This window comes from Gossypium raimondii, chromosome 10 (genome assembly GCF_025698545.1).
Source record: "Gossypium raimondii isolate GPD5lz chromosome 10, ASM2569854v1, whole genome shotgun sequence".
Taxonomy (NCBI): domain Eukaryota; kingdom Viridiplantae; phylum Streptophyta; class Magnoliopsida; order Malvales; family Malvaceae; genus Gossypium; species Gossypium raimondii.
This window is the reverse complement of record NC_068574.1, coordinates 35,154,574-35,172,137: the sequence shown is the minus strand read 5'-3', so window position 1 is coordinate 35,172,137 and position 17,564 is coordinate 35,154,574. Positions and strand designations below refer to the sequence as shown.

The following is a 17,564-nucleotide window of genomic DNA, read 5'->3' as shown; positions in this document are numbered from 1 at the left end:
GTCAGAATTAAAACCAAGGTAATGAAGCTGTTCAAGTACGAAATCCTATCCTCATTGCCAATGATAGGGATCAATGCATCAGACAATAGGTTAGGCCACTTTTCAGTGACTTAAACCAAGGAATTAGAAGGCCAGATATTGAGGCAACCCAGTTTGAATTGAAACTAGTGTTGCTACAAACAGTAGGCCAATTTAGTGGTAGGCCCACGGAAGATCCACATCTCCACCTTTGATTATTTATGGAGGTGAGTGATTCATTCAAGATAGCCAGTGTGACGCACTGAGGTTGAAGTTTTTTCCGTACTCGTTGCGAGATCGAGCACGAGCATGGCTCAATTCATTGCCTTATCAATATCTATATGGAAAGAATTAGCAGAGAGATTTTTGGTTAACTATTTCCCATCTAGCAAAAACGCTAAGTTAAGGAACAAGATCACAACTTTCCAACAACTGGATGACGAGTCTTTGTATGAGGCTTGGGAGCGATTCAAGGAGTTACTTCGTAAGTGTTCTCATCATGAGATTCCTCATTGTATCTAGTTAGAGACATTCTATAATGGTCTCAATGCACATACAAGATTGATGGTAGATGCTTTCATGAATGGTGCAAATTTGTCTAAAGTCTTATAATGAGGCTTATGAGATCATCGGGAGGATCATGAGTAATAACTATCAATGGCCAACAAATCAAACAGCTTTAGGAAGACGTGTAGCCAGAGTTCATGAAGTTGACGCCCTCACTTCATTATCAGGTTAGGTATCGTCTATTTCCTCTATGATAAAACAGTTAACCGCTAATTGTACTAATAATTCTGCAGCTCAACCACCATGTAACAGCCCGATTTTGGGCCTAGTCGGAACAGTGGTTTCGAGACCACAAATTTGACGAGGGAAAATATTATTATAATTATATTTTTATGGTCTACAATTTCACGAAAAAATCTCGTAAAAATTTCGTTCAAAAATTTCGATGTTTGGGCACTCAATTTAGTCAAAAGAACTAAATTGTAAAAAGTGTAAAAGTTGAGTTCTACAAGTTAGAGGTGTCCAACTGTTATGAAATTTTAACTTGGAGGTCCTTATGTGGTAATTAGACCATTAATTAATTGATGGAAAAAAATGGGCATAGGATTAGTAAAATAGATTTTTTTTAAGTAAAGGCATTTTAGTCATTCGGTAATAAAAAAGAATTAAAATAGGAAAAAGATGGAAAAATGATGTTCATCTTCATTAGTTGCTGCCAAATTTTGGAAGACACCATAGCTAGGGTTTCTTCACTTTGTCAAGCTCATAATCAAGAAAGACGAGAAGTCAACCTTAATCGGGGGAAAAGAGAAGATTGGGGATTAAATTCCAAAATCTTTACAGTTTGTATCGAGGTAAGTTGTATGTAATTAATACATTGTTATAATTATTTTTTTTATATTTCGTGACAATATATGCGAAAGGGTTGGATATGAAATAGTTATGTTAAAGTTAGAAATTTGAAATTGATAGTTGATTTGTTTAAAATCAGTTTGGTTTATGGATATACCAACTGCAAGTAACGGTTGAAGTGATCTAAATCGAATTATTAAATTGGTTATGTAGTTGAGTGGAAAGATTGATATTATAATATGCTATGGAGAAATTGTAAATTATTGGAAAGTAATAATATTTGTGGAACTGTCGGAATGGTAAAGATTTGAATAAGGTATCGATGAACACGTGTGTAGTACTGTGTGAAGGCTACTACGTGTATCAATAAATGATGGTCACATGTGTAGTACTAAGTGAAGGCTACAATGTGTACCGAGAAGCTTTCGTCACGTGTGTAGTACTGTGTGAAGGCTACTACGTGAATCGATAAATGATGGTCACATGTGTAGTACTAAGTGAAGGCTACTATGTGTACTGAAAAGCTTTGGTCACGTGTGTAGTACTATGTGAAGGCTACTACGTGAACCGTAAAACTTGATCACGTGTGTAGTACTATGTGAAGGCTATTACGTGTATCAAATGATAAAAGTAACATGGGTAGTATTGTGTGAAAAACCCCAAATATTTGTTGTTATACCGACATGTTCAATGAGATATGAGTATGTGATTGGAACATGATAAGTTGCGAAAGAGTGACTGAAGTGCTGAAGTCTTGTATTTTGTTGTAAAATAAATGGTTAGAGTGCTATGTGAATGAGGGATGTTGGAATAGAATAGATTTGGACAGTGACAGTAATGTTACTTTGAAAAATCACGAAACATTATAGAAATTGAGTTAGTGGTTGAATAAGACATGAAAGTAAATCTTAATGAGTCTATTTTCACATAAAATAGAAACAATGGCCAAAGAAGTTATATATTTTGAGATATTGGAATTTTAGTGAGACAAGGTCTGAATGATTTCGAAATCCTCCATTCTGAATTTAGAAAATCACTAAAAATTGTACAAAAATAATTATGTTTTGAAATTTAAATTCTTAAATTTCTTATTGAATCTATTTTTAAAATAAATAAGTGAGAACATCATTAGAACTTTGTACTAAGAGATAACTGACTTTTAGTGCAGAGAGGTCAGAAGTATCAAGAAGTGAAATAAGGGAATATTGAGAGAATAAACTGTACTAATTGGCTAAACCAAAAATTCTGAAAATTTTATGGTAAGAAGGTACATGAGTCTATTTTCAGGAAAAATTTATAGATATTTATTTAGAGTTTTGTAGCTCCATATAAAAATAATTTAGTGACTGTGATGCAGAGAAACAGTTTGCTGGAAATTGAATAGATAATAGATTTATGTGTGATAAAAAATTATATTATATATGGTTTCATGCTAGAAATTTATTTATCAATTACATATACACTAACTAAGCTATAAGCTTACTCTTCTTTATTTTTTTTCTTGTTTTATAGTAATATTAATCAGCTCGGGAATTGGACAGGGTCAGAATATCATCCACACTATCATCATCGTCTTTTGGGTATTTTGCAACCAATACTTTGAAAAATGGCATGTATAGATGACTTAAGGTAATGTGGTATAAATTTATATATAAATGTATAAAATATTATTTGGCTAATTTGATGTTGGTGTATATTAATTGATAAATTGTGTCCCTAAACTATTAACAAATTAATTAGAATGTTGTGGATGGATAAATTGTGTCAGAACATATAATTGTATTTGGTTGAAATATTGAAGTTGTTTGAAATTGTGTTTCGAGAATTTGCAGGAGGAATTGAATGTTTATGAAAAGAAATTATGTCAAAAATTTTGTAAAAAAAATATTTCAGATCGTTTGATAACACTTCTTACTTTGTTTCGATGATGAATACGGGTAAGAGGTGTTACAGTTTAGTGGTATCAGAGCTATGGTTTAGCCAGTTCTCGGATTAGTATAATGTGTGTAGAAGTCTATTTATAATTGCCATAAATATATTGTGATAGTGTGATGATTTCTGACAATTTAAAATTTTGTTTTATATAGTAAATGGATCCTAACCGAAGTATAGCAGATGATGTTGAGAGTAACGCGTCAGCTCCTGCACAAGGGACCGCGCTTGAAGAAAGTAGACATGAGACGCATAGTCAGGATATGGGTCGGGAAGCCTTCCTTCATATGATGAATAATTGGTATACAAAATTTGTTCGTGCAAATCTGAATGTTCAACCTCCTCCACCCCTTCCTATTCCTCAACTGGTTCCCGTAGCTCTACAAAATGTTGACTTGGTAAGATCAAGTAAACCTCCCGTTGGCAAAATCTGAAAGCATGGGCTAAAGATTTCAGGGCTAATATAGATGATGATTCGCAAAAGGCGGAGTTTTGGCTCGAAAATTCCATTCGGGTATTTGATGAATTATCTTGTACTCCCGAAGAATGTTTAAAGTGTGCAATATCTTTGTTAAAAGACTCAGCGTATCGTTGGTGGAAAACATTAGTATCTGTGGTTCCGAAAGAAAGGGTTACATGGGACTTCTTCCAGGATGAATTCAAAAAAAAATACATAAGCCAACGGTTTACTGATAAAAAACGCAAGGAGTTTCTCGAATTGAAGTAGGGCCGAATGTCTATGGCAGAGTATGAAAGAGAGTTTGTTAGATTGAGTAAATATGCCCAAGAATATGTACCCACAGAAGCTGGTATGTGTAAAAGGTTTGATGATGGTTTAAATGAACACATTAGGATATTTGTTCGAATGTTGGAACTGAAGGAATTTGTGGTATTGGTTGATCGAGCTTGTAAGGCTGAAGAATTGAATAAAGAAAAGAGAAAAGCTGCGATGGAGGCCCGAGATACAAGAAAGTGGCCCATGAGTAAACCATTTCAAACTCAGTCAAAGAAGTCTAAAGATGAATCCTCGAGTGACTACTTCAACTAGTTATCAACGTCGAGACCGGGGAAAATTGTATTTGGGTCCCGAAGCTCAAGCTACGTCGGTATCAAGTGTGGGTAGTGTGAAGCCTAGTAAACCAGAGTGTCAACATTGTGGTAGGCAACATCCTGGAGAATGCTGGTTAATTAGTCGAGCTTGTTTCAAGTGTGGTTCTTAACAACATTATATTAAAGATTGCCCAGAGAAAATTGAAGAAGAAAAATTTCAAAATGTTAGATCGAGTGATACTGTCAGCAGAGGTAGACCACCGAGAAACACCAGAACTAGAGATAATGGTAAAAGTGTAATGAAGGGTACAGCTACAAGACCAAAACCTCGAACACCTGCCAGAGCCTATGCCATACGTGCTCGTGAGGATGCATCATCTCTCGATGTGATTACTAGTACATTCTCTCTCTATGATATTGATGTTGTTGCTTTGATTGACCCTGGGTCTACTCATTCATATGTATGTGTGAATTTAGTATCTAATAAAAATTTGCCTGTTGAAAACGCTGAATTTGTGGTAAAAGTATCAAACCCTTTAGGCAAATATGTTTTAGTCGATAAGGTTTGCAAGAATTGTCCTTTGATGATTCAAAGTCACTGTTTCCCAGCTAATTTGATGTTGTTACCATTTAATGAGTTTGATGTTATTTTGGGGATGGATTGGTTGATATTGCATGATGCCAAGGTAAATTGTAGACAGAAAATTATTGAATTGAAGTGTGAAAATGGTGAAATTCTTTGGGTTGAAGCAGAAGAGCCGAATAAATTACCTATGGTGATCTCATTCATGTCTGTTCAGAAGTACATGAGAAAAGGATGTGAAGCTTATCTTGCTTATGTGTTGAATACTGGTATAACTGGGTCGAAGCTTGAATCAGTGCTGGTACTCTATGAATTTCTAGACGTATTTCTAGAGGAACTGCCTGGGTTACCTCCGATTACAAAAGTTGAGTTTGCTATTGACTTGTTACCTGGTACTGCACCGATTTCTATTGCTCTGTATCGGATGGATCCGACTGAATTGAAAGAATTAAAAGCTCAGTTGCAAGAATTGACGGATAAAGGATTTGTGAGGTCGAGTTTTTCTCCCTAAGGTGCTCCTGTATTATTTGTGAAAAAGAAAGACGGCTCTATGAGACTTTATATTGACTATTGTTAGCTCAAAAATGTGACTATAAAGAACAAGTATCCTTTGCCAAGAATTGATGATTTGTTTGACCAACTAAAAGGAGCATGATACGAGTCACAAAGGCCCAACCCAAGCTCAAGAATGTGATGGGCTCAAATTACCACAATGCCCAATAACGAGGTCAAAGGCCAGACAAATGTGTTCCAAACTAAATGGGACCATTCAGGAATTTGTTAGCAAGGCCTTAGATGCGTACACGAAAGAAAGAGAAAATCAAGATTCACTTTCTTGTTTTGAAGAAAATCAAGAAACCGAATCTTAGCCCAATTTTGCTGTTTGGAGCGATTTTAAGAATCAAGAAAATCAAGATTTCAAATCTTGGAAATCTTGGTCCAAGAAACTGAATCTTGCAGCCAAAGCGCATTGGATCTCCGTTACGAGCATCAATGAACCAATTTCGGTAGGAGATGGACTACAAGCCCAAGTTCTTGAAGGCAAGGCCCAATAAGTTGAGTCCAAGCCCAACCAAGAAGTCAAACCACACTTAGTTGAAAAATCAGGCCAAATTGTTAAAGTGGCCCAATTTGTAAAAATTTTAATTGTTTAAATATCTAAGTTTAATTTTTAGACTTTAGGATTATGATATGTAAAAATTCGTCCCAAGCAGCCCTTTAAAATGCCTTGGCCGAATTTCCCTCTTAATTTATTAATTAGGTCTTTTTTAAGTTTTCCTAATGAGACTAGGAAATAGATAGAAGGCCTATTAATAGGCATGACCGGCCACCTTATTGAACACATTACAATTACATTGAAAATTTCAGATTTGCTTTGAGTGAAAAATCTCTTTGAGATCTTCAAGAATTTTCTCTTGAGTTTTCTTTAGAAGTAGTTTTAACAATATTTTTTATTGTGGGAGCCATCTTCAGGCTTCTTCTTGCCATTGATCTTCATTGGAGGGGAGACTAGAGCCGTTTGAAGGGAGTTGTGAAATCTTTCGGTATTTCAAGGCTTCTTAGGACTTTCTTTATTTTCTTGTTGTTCGTTCTTCTTTATTAATTTCTATTTGTGCCAATTTATTGATTAACTTGGGATTAATTGTTCTTGTTGCGTTCCAGCCCATTGAAAATTTCAAGATCTGATTTGGCATTATCCTTGGGCAACAAGATACGTTTTGATTCACAAAATCCTTCTTTTCTTTCCGTCCCAAATCCCTAGATCTAATTCCAATTGATTTGGCAATATGATTGTTAATTTGATTCACAAAAAATGTTTTGATTCACAAAATCCCTCTTTTCTTGCCGTCCCAAATCCCTAAATCTAATTCCAATTGATTTCGCAATCTAATTGTTAATTTGTTTGCTGTTTTGTGTTGCTTGGTAGATTCGGCTATTCGGATGTTCTTTTTGGGGCTTAATTCCATGTTCTTGGTTTCCAAGATTGGCTATCTATTAGCGTTTTTAATTCTTGGCTGATCTTTTATTGTTTTGGGTATTTTCGTTTCAGATCTAATTGAATCTAATCTTAATTTTCTGTTTCGTTTCAGATCCAAGCGTTTAGAGATTTTGTAGGAGTTTGTCATGACTTGACAACTTGATATTGGTCTGCACGCAACCCCCTATCATTTGGTATCAGATTTTGGGCGTTTTGGGTGTTCTCGGTTGATTTCTAAATTGATCTCTATTTTTTAAACTACAAACAGCAGTTTTACCCAGAAAAATTTTTGAAAAAAAATTCATTTGAGTGGGTAAAACATTGTCCGATTGATCTGAAATTTTACATACATATTTTTGGCACTGTAATTGACTAGAAAAAAATATTTCCTGCAAAAAGTCGAAAAAGTCAAAAAAATTGAAAAAGACGAAATCCAATAAAAATTTAAAAAAAGATTCAGCGGGTTGAGTTTGGTGCCCAAACTTTCCAGATAAAAAAATTCAATATTTAAGGACATCCTAGATTTAATTTCGTGATTTTTGGAGATCGGGAACTCCTCGAACGAAGTTGTCAAGTTACTCCACAGTTTTTTAGGTTTTTAGATTTCAGCAATTTTTATTGATTCTTAGCTGTAGGTTTTCATTTGTTTTGTCTTTATTCTCCCTTTACACTATCTAACACCTTCTTGTTTCTTGTGTTAGTAGGATTTTAAGGTGTGTACAATTCTTCCTCGGCGCGACAGAAATCAATTGTTGTCTCTTCAGTTTTGGCATCCTAGTGCAAATTAGGATTCTTTGGTAGTTTCGGTCATACACTGTCTAATTGGTTGATATAGACTCTACTAAAGAACTCACAAGACTGAATTCTACCTCTTTGAGAATTTGATTTTTTTTCTTTTTCTGTGATTAACGGTGAGGTTTGCTAATTTTCCTTTTTGAGTGTTGAGTGTTTGTTTTGCAGGTTTTTGAAAAAAAAATGTCGAGAGTTGGTGATGACCATAATGATGTCCATGATAAATTTAAAATGATCCAACAACAGTTAGACGAACGGGCTGCCTTACTTCGAACATTGAGTGCTACTATCAATGAGATGCGATTGGATCAAAAGCCTCAGTATCGGGGTCCAATTAAAGAGGATGTGGATAACCAGCCTCGTGCTCATAAGCACGCTCCTAGACGTGTCCCTAGAACTAACTATGACGTTCATGATCGCGGACAACCTTCTTTGGCAAAACCAAAGAGCGAGCAGCAACGAGAACATCTCTTTCATACTCGCTGCCATGTACAAGGTAAGGTTTTTAGAGTTATTATTGATGGTGAAAGTTGCTCGAACGTAGCTAGCACGATGATGGTGGAAAAGCATTGCTTAACCACTACCAAGCATTCACAACCTTATCAACTACAAGGGCTTAGCAAGGAAGGCCCATTTAAAGTCACTCAACAAGTGCGCATCACCTTTTCTATCGGCAAGTATCAAGATGAAGTCGTGTGCGACGTAGTGCCGATTCAAGCCTGCCATTTGTTGCTAGGAGAACCATGGAAAAGGGATCGAAAGGTCACCCACGATGGTCGTACCAATAGGTATTCTTTCAAGCATCAAGGAAGGAAAGTCACCTTAGTGCCGCTCACTCCGGAACAAATCCATGAGGACCAAATCAAACTGAAAAATTCTGTTGTTAAAACAAGTGAGGAAAAAGAAAAAGGAGAAGAGAAAAATAAAAGTGAAAAATAAGAAAATGAAAATGAAAAAGGCGAAAAGGAAAGTGAGAGAGAAACAAAAGAAAATGTGAATGAAGTGAGTGAAAAAGAGAGAGAGCTTAAACAAGGAATGAGTGAAGAAGAAGAGAGTGCTCAAACACAAGGGAGGAATATTTTTGCTAACCCCCATTCGAAATCACCTTGTGATTTCTCTTTGTTTCAGGTTTGTAAGATTCCACCCATGGACAGGTTCTAGCTTCATTACCCTTCTATCGAGAGACGTTTTCAATTGATTGAACAAGGTAAAACTGATCCTCGTTTTCCCACCTCTAATGGTAAGCAAGGTGAAGTTTCTCTATTCTCTAAAAAATTCATTCAACTCGTATTGATGACTTTGCTCATGACTTGAATTTTGAAAAGGTACTGTATGTTATTGTCGATAATTGCCATTCTTGGATTGATGACATTTTAATTTAATCAACAACATTAAATGATCATGTTTTCCATGTTAGAACGGTTTTAGACATTCTAAGAGCTGAAAAATTGTTTGCCAACCTTGATAAATGCACATTTTGTTGTGATAAGCTAATATTTTTAGGTTTCATAATTAGTGCTCAAGGTATTCATGTCGATGAGGACAAAGTTAAGGCAATCAAGGAGTGGCCAACTCCAAAATTGATCTTTCCATGGTTTAGCTAGTTTTTATAGACGATTTGTGAAATATTTCTCCACTATTGCTGAGTTGGTGAAATCCTTACACGAGAAGGCTAGGCAGCGAATAGCCAAAACAAATGACATCAACACCAACAAAGCAAACAAGAGCCGCAAACGGGTTGTCTTTGAAACCATAGATTGGGTTTGGGTTCGTATGAGGAAAGAACGATTTCCTACAAAAAGAAAGACCAAGTTGGACCCAAAGGGCGATGGGCCTTTCCAAGTACTCGAGCAGATCAACGACAATGCCTATAAAATTGATCTACCTGGTGAGTACAATGTAAGTTCTACTTTTAATGTGGCTGACTTGTCCCCATTTGATTTTTCAGATTCGAGGACGAATCTTTTTGAGGAAGGGGGAATGATACGAGTCACAAAGGCCCAACCCAAGCTCAAGAATGTGATGGGCTCAAATTACCACAAGGCCCAATAACGAGGTCAAAGGCCAGACAAATGCGTTCCAAACTAAATGGGACCATTCAGGAATTTGTTAGCAAGGCCTTAGATGCGTACACGAAAGAAAGAGAAAATCAATATTCACTTTCTTGTTTTGAAGAAAATCAAGAAACCAAATCTTGGCCCAATTTTGCTGTTTGGAGCGATTTTAAGAATCAAGAAAATCAAGATTTCAAATCTTGGAAATCTTGATCCAAGAAACTGAATCTTGTAGCCAAAGTGCATTGGATCTCCGTTACAAGCATCAACAAACCAATTTCAGTAGGAGATGGACTACAATCCCAAGTTCTTGAAGGCAAGGCCCAATAAGATGATTCCAAGCCCAACCAAGAAGTCAAACCATACTTAGTTGAAAATCAGGCCAAATTGTTAAAGTGGCCCAATTTGTAAAATTTTTAACTGTTTAAATATTTAAGTTTAATTTTTAGACTTTAAGATTATTATATGTAAAAATTCGGCCCAAGTAGCCCATTAAAATGCCTTGGCCGAATTTCCCTCTTAATTTATTAATTAGGTCTTTTTTAAGTTTTCCTAATGAGATTAGGAAATAGATATAAGGCCTGCTAATAGGCATGGCCGGCCACCTTATTGAACACATTACAATTACATTAAAAATTTCAGATTTGCTTTGAGTGAAAATTCTCTTTGAGATCTTCAAGAATTTTCTCTTGAGTTTTCTTTAGAAGTAGTTTTAACAATCTTTTTGATTGTGGGAGCCATCTTCAGCCTTCTTCTTGCCATTGATCTTCATTGGAGGGGAGATTAAAGTTGTTTGAAGGGAGTTGTGAAATCTTTCGGGATTTCAAGGCTTCTTAGGACTTTCTTTATTTTCTTGTTGTTCGTTATTCTATATTAATTTCTGCTTGTGCTGATTTATTGATTAACTTGGGATTAATTGTTCTTGTTGCGTTCCAGCCCATTCCAAACTTCAAGATCTGATTCGGCATCATCCTTGGGAAATATGAAACGTTTTGATTCACAATATCCCTCTTTTCTTACCGTCCCAAATCCCTAGATCTAATTCTAATTGATTTCACAATCTGATTGTTAATTTGTTTTCTGTTTTGTGTTGCTTGGTAGATTCGGCTAATTTGTTGGATGCTTTTACTCTAAGAACTTGACCTTGAGATCCAAGACAGAAAAGGTGTCGAAAATTAAATAGCTGATCATCTGTCAAGGTTGGAGCAAGATAAGGTAACTCAGTCATGTGTGCCTATCAACGAGAATTTCCTAGATGAACACCTATTTGAGGTAAATCGAATTCATGAAATACCCTGGTTTGTTGATTTTGCCAATTATCTTGCATGTGGAATAATTCCTCGAGAAATGACATACCAAGAAAGGAAAAAATTCCTTCATGATAGTCGATATTATCTTTAGGAGGATCTATTTTTGTTTAAACAATGTGCATATAATATAATCCTAAAGTGTGTAGCTGAAAGCGAGATTGCTGAGATCTTGTATCATTGCCATTCATCTCCAAGCAGGGAAAACTTTGGTGATTCACGTACTGCAACAAAGATTTTGCAAGCAGGTTTCTTTTGGCTTGCACTATTTAAAGATACTTATGCTTATGTGAAGAATTGTGATAAATGCCAAAGGACTGGAAACATATCAAGGAGGAATGAGATGCCCTTGACAAACATTTTGGACATTGAACTGTTCGATGTATGGGGAATTGACTTCTTAGGCCTGTTTCCATCTTCGTATGGGAAAAAATACATCTTAGTTGCCATGGACTATGTATCCAAGTGGGTTAAAGCTAAAGCAAACCCTACAAATGATGCTAAGGTAGTCATGTGATTCCTACATAAGCATGTGTTTACACGATTTGGGACACCAAGAGCTATTATTAGTGATAAAGGTTCTCACTTTATGAGCAAATGGCTTAAGTGGTTGCTTAACAAATATGATGTGGAGCACAAGATTGCTACTGCTTATCACCCTAAGTCTAATAGGCAAGTGGAAAGAGTGAATCGCAAAATCAAAGGTATCCTTGAAAAGGTAGTATGCCCTAGTATAAAAGATTGGTCTCGAAGGCTAGATGATGCATTATGGGCCTATCGAACAGCATTTCAGACTCCGTTAGGAATGACTCCTTATCGGTTAGTCTTTGGAAAAGCATGTCATTTGCCATTAGAGTTGGAGAATAAAGCTCACTGGACTTTGAAACAGTTGAAGTTTGATCTTAAGCAAGCCGATGAGAGAAGGATCTTACAACTTGATGAGTTGGAAGAGCTGAGGTTGTTTTCCTATAAGAATCCCAAAATGTGTAAAGAAAGATCAAAGAGATGGCATGATAGTTATATACAACCTCGCGAGTTTAAAGAGGATCAAAAGGTTCTGTTGTTTAATTCAAGGTTAAAGTTATTTCTTGGGAAGCTTAAATCCCGATGGAAAGGACCTTATACCATCTACTGAGTTTAACCTTATGAAGCTATTGAATTATACAACAATTACAGAGGTACATTTAAAGTTAATGGTCAACATCTCAAACACTACTGGGATGGTGAAGTTGAGCGAGTTGAATCCTCGCTCAAATTAGCAGACCTTTAATTTTTCATGAACTCATTTTGTAAATAAATAAATAATTAGAACATATTTTCTTAACTTATTACATTTAATTAATTCTATCTAAGGAGATTGGAACTTAAGCGGGACCGCTGTGACCCCTCCAACCTTTACTAGGAATTAAATTAATGTAATTTGTTAAGAAGAAATTTTCTAATTACGGGTCCGTTTGTTTGCTTGTATTTTGTTTTCTAGAAAATATTTTCATCATTTTCCTCCGTTTGTTTGGTGGAAAATAAATTCCCACTGTAAAGCTTTTCCAAAACACGAGAAAATGACGCCTTCTTCTCCCCTTTCCTCTTGCCCTTCCTCTTCCCCTTCCCCTTGGGTTGCAAATTAGTCCTTCAATAGAAGATGGGCTCAGTAGACCGAAGAGAGTTACCAATTGCAGTTGGCGCTGGCTTTGCGAGTTTCTTTACTGGCTGCTTCTGCTGCTGATTCCAACTTCTTGGATTTCAATTATAGCGCTAACACCAACAGAGTTTCCTTCTCCTCTTCCTCTTCTTCTTCACCTCAGCATGTGTCTCATCGATTCTGGGTATCCCTTCATTTTTTCTTTTTCTTTGAGTTTACTTCTTTTTTCCTTGAATTATTGGTTAGTAAAGGGTTTTATGCTTTATGGTTGATGACTAAATTTATGTTACTAATTTTTCCATGATTATGAGGATAATGTCTGTGTTGTATACATTAAATATTGGGGTTTCCATCTATAATGTTTCTGCAATTTCACTTGGCCATTTTGTTCAAGTTTTGATGTTTATAATTTTTTGGAATTAAAAATCTGAGTGACCATGTCCTTTATAGTTTTTGTGATGTTTATCTCTTGTTGGTTGAACAATGTGTTTACATTTAGAATATTTCTATGAAACCATATTCTTTGTAATGGTAATAAAAACATTTTTCGTCATGTTTAAGTAGGCAAATAGTATTTTATGTAGGAAAAAGTAGTTCTGGATTATTTTTCTTGGTGGTTGATGAATTTTACATCCCAATGACTGGAGAAGTTTAGAAAACAAGTTTAATGATTCATATGAAGAATTTTTAAGGTACTCTGAGTTCCTTTGGTTCAGGTAAATGGCATTCTGTGTTACTTTGATAGACTTCCAAATGGATTTGACCAAGTCAATGGGATAGATCCTTATGCATGGACTATAAGTGCTGATTAAGGAGAGATTGGCCTGATGCCCTTCATCGAGTCATTGACGGCCATTGATTCGCATGCTGATTTGTCTATTACTGTTGTTCTGATTGATAGATTAAGGGATCCTAGTTTGACGGAACTTCAAAATTGGTTTCTAAAAATATCTAGCAGCTGGATCAGCATAAAATATGCAATTAATCAGCTTGCATGTCTTGTCTATAACCAAATGGGGTATGCATGTTCTCCATTTTGTATCAGTTTTAGATTCAATGGTTTTATGTCATATCTCTTAGGAATAAAGTTTTGTTGTCACCGACAGGGGTGTAGCTTCTTCTTCTAAAAATGTTTATAGACAATAGAAGGAGTACACCGAAGTTCTGAAAAACTATTCAGGCCCTATTGTATTTCCAATTGGAAGCCTATCTGTTGGTCTTTGCGTCCATCATGTGTTACTGTTTAAGGTATATATCTGAATACAAGGTAGCTATCATTTCATGTGTGTATATATATATATATTTGAGTACGTATCGGTTAATTTTAGTCGATGTTTTATTTCTGAGTGACTGTTGATCAAAATGTTTATAGGACGGAAACATTGTGAAATTATAAATTTTGCAGATATTAGCAAACTTGGTTAATCTACCATGTCACATCACAAAAAAAAGGGTTGCAAATATTGCAGGAGGGAAGATGCTTCATCCTATCTTGTGCAGTTGGGTCCTGACAGGTAAATTGGAATTGACTCTCACGCTTCATAAGTGTTTATTGGAATGTACATAGGCTTTATTTAGGTGGTTATGTGTCAAATTTTTTCAAATTGAAAGCTTCTTGAATGATGAATTTTTAATGTCTCAAATTGATCCTTATAAAGTAGTTAGACTTTTTTGTTGGCATTTTATTTTGATGTTCGAACTCTATGAAGCTATTATTGAGAAGATCCAGCCCTCTTTCCTCTCATTCCATGCTTTAACATACAAATTTCTAGGGAATATTTTGTTGATTTGTTTGAAGAGCCAGGAGCCTGAAGTCAGCCTGATTCCTCACTCAATGGTACTTCATCAATTTTAGTTTCTTCACCGCTGAATCATCCAAGATTTAAACCGATTGGGATTGCTGCAAACATCAAGACATTAGCCAAACTCTATTTCATTGATGATCAATCCCATAAACATGCTTTCCTTGATGCTTCCTCAGGTTATTCTCTTAAGTTATTTGTGCACTTACAAAAAGACGATGTGACTGATGTATTTTTTTATATTCAAATATTTGAGGACAAGTACTTGAAGTGAAGAAGTGCTTTTTCAGTCAAACATTTATCTATCTATCTATCTATCTATTTATATATTATTTGCGATTTCTATCTTTAACCCCCTGACATTGCGATTTCTAAAAATCAATAGTTTTGATGTTTAAAATGGTTTCTTAGAATTGCATGTCAAACATGACCTAAAAAAGTGATAAATTGAGCTTGCTTGAGAAATTAACTACCGCCCAATACATGGTTTTTACAATTTTTCTAGTCTTTGATTACTGTAGACAATGCTAGCAACCAAAATGAGAAAATTGGTCCACGGCCTAGGAAAGCATTTGATAGAAAATACTTTAACAAGAACAACCACTTTTCCACCTTAATTAACAACAAAGAATCTGCTCTTTCACCTCTGCACCAGAGCACTTTGTGGAATATTGGATGTGATAAAGATCTTCAGATGCTGAACTCTTCAAATTTGTTGCCAAAAGCCATCAACTCAACACACTTGATCAAAAGTTCTCCTCTGCCAAGTTCTGTTGCATCTCACATGCACAAAGATGTTTATCAAGCTTTTCCATACTCAGATCCAATACAATGTACTATTAACTTCAAGCAATTAGATGATCCAGTAATGAGCTTTGACCAAGAAGATCTGAATATTCCTTGGAGCGAACTTGGTCATGCTTTTCTTGGTTCATGCCTTTCTTGGAGGTGCAGAACTTGTGAAATTATATTTTTTAATAACACAATTACAAATAATTTATTTTATTTTGTTGTTTTAAATTTATGATGGTTAATATTCTAGCTTAATAATTGAGTATTATTATATATTTAATTTGATTTATTTATTTATAAATAAATCATTGCAATATATGTAAAAACAATTTAAAATATAAATTTATTAATATATGTAAAAATAACTTTTCTGGAAAATATTTTCAGAAAATCTGCCAAACAATAGAAAATATTTTACACAGATTCATCCAAACACCAGAAAAGTAAATCATATTCCAGAAAACATTTTACTGGCAAACAAATGGAGCCTAAGACTTAATTTTTTTTAAAATTTCATTTGTCTATTTAAATTTTAAATTTTTATGTTAATAAAGGGGGTCAAATTTGGCCCAAGTACTAATCATTTTTTTTAGTAAGACACAGTCTGGGTTTGAGGCCCAAGACAGCAAAAAGGAGGGAAAACTCCATGCCTTGTAGTCACACCCATTACTTGCCGCCCAAGTAACCCTAATGTTGCTAATTTTTTGCTACATGTTGCCCTAATTTTTCCTATATAAATCCCTTTCCATTCTACTAATCTTCATATCCCTCAAAGCAATTTTTCTTACACCCTAAAAATCCCTAAATCTCTCTTTTGTGCCGTCAACCTCAAATCCCGAAAGAAACCCTAGTTCTCTTCCCTTTTTGACGAAATTCCCTTTTACCATTGTAAGATTTTTGCCGTAGCAAGTCCTACCCACTTTGCCGATTTCTCTTTTCTCTTTTGTGTAGAAACTTTGCTTAATTTTTGGGAAAAGATACCATGCCTCACAAAAGAACCGGATCTTCAAAGACTACTATTGAAAACCCGATTTTGATCGATGAAGAAGTGAAAGAGAGATTTGATTCAATCTTCAAGCATCAACCTATAATGCCAAAAAAGGTTTTGACTTGAAGAGTAATGTTTTGATGGTTGTTCCTATACCGATTAGAAAGAAAATCAATGCTCTCCAGTGGGAACGATTTTGTGATGCTCGTTCACTTCCCAATGATGAGCTAGTTCGAGAATTCTATGCTAGTTTGACTACGCAAGATGCTACTGAAGTCATCATTCGAAAGAAAAAGGTACCTCTTACTTCTAAGTCCATCAATGATTTGTTTAATTCACCTGATGTTGAAGAAGATGAGTACTACCCTATGATGAAAAATATAAATTGGGATTTCCTTCAACAAGTGCTTGATGTTGTTACAAATCCAGGATCCCAATGGATTATAAGAAATTATGGGAGCCATTCTTGTCGAAGAGAATACTTAAAATGAGTAGCAAAGGTATGGTTTTATTTCGTTCGCTACAGTTTTATGCCTATCTCACATAGTTCCACCATCTTGATGGAACGAATGCTTTTGTTATTTACAATTTTGACAGAAAAGTCCATTAACGTTGGGAAAATTATCCTCAAGGAGATTCACAATTGTGCTAAAAAGAAGGCAAGAAGTGCTTATTTCCCATCATTAATCACTTCACTTTGCTTAAAAGCCCGTGTTAAAACACAAGAAAATTTGAAGGGGTGATATGTTCAAGGATGCATTAAAAATTATGGTCTTGAAAGATTAGTAGAGAGGGTGAATGAACTTAATCAAGGCGAGCAAGAAGAGCCAATTGAGCCGAATTTAGAGGAGTCAATAGATAGAACTAAAACTGAAGCTAATTCAATCACAGACACTGAAGAGGAAGAATCTGATAAGGAACCGAACATTCCTAAACCAAGGGTTGAGCCAAAAGAAGAACCAGTCAAGCTAAGTGTTGAACCTGAATATACAACTCCCATGCCGACTTCTGCAAATACTTGAAGGAAATCCGAGTTGTCAATTTTGATGTATATGTGCAAGTTCATGCACAATCAACAACAAACTTACTGGAAATATGCAAAAATTAGAGATGACTCAATTCAAAATACTTTTAAGAATATCTCTAATAATTTTGTTCCTGAGTTCCCAGATGCTATCTTTGAGACATGGATGGAAGATACTGACGATGCAAGCGAAGATGGAGCTAAAAAAGACAAGGGGAATAAGTTAGAAAAATAAAAGGAGGGATT

General features: G+C 35.3%; 1 non-coding gene and 1 pseudogene across 1 annotated transcript; one reads left to right on the top strand and one right to left on the bottom strand.

Moving 5' to 3' along the window:
- Positions 1-417: 417 nt before the first annotated feature.
- On the bottom strand, positions 418-524 carry LOC128034434 (small nucleolar RNA R71). Its single transcript, XR_008190558.1, has one exon. It is a non-coding gene; the product is annotated as a small nucleolar RNA R71 (small nucleolar RNA).
- Positions 525-7,943: 7,419 nt separating this feature from the next.
- On the top strand, positions 7,944-17,316 carry LOC128033956 (uncharacterized; annotated as a pseudogene).
- Positions 17,317-17,564: the final 248 nt, after the last annotated feature.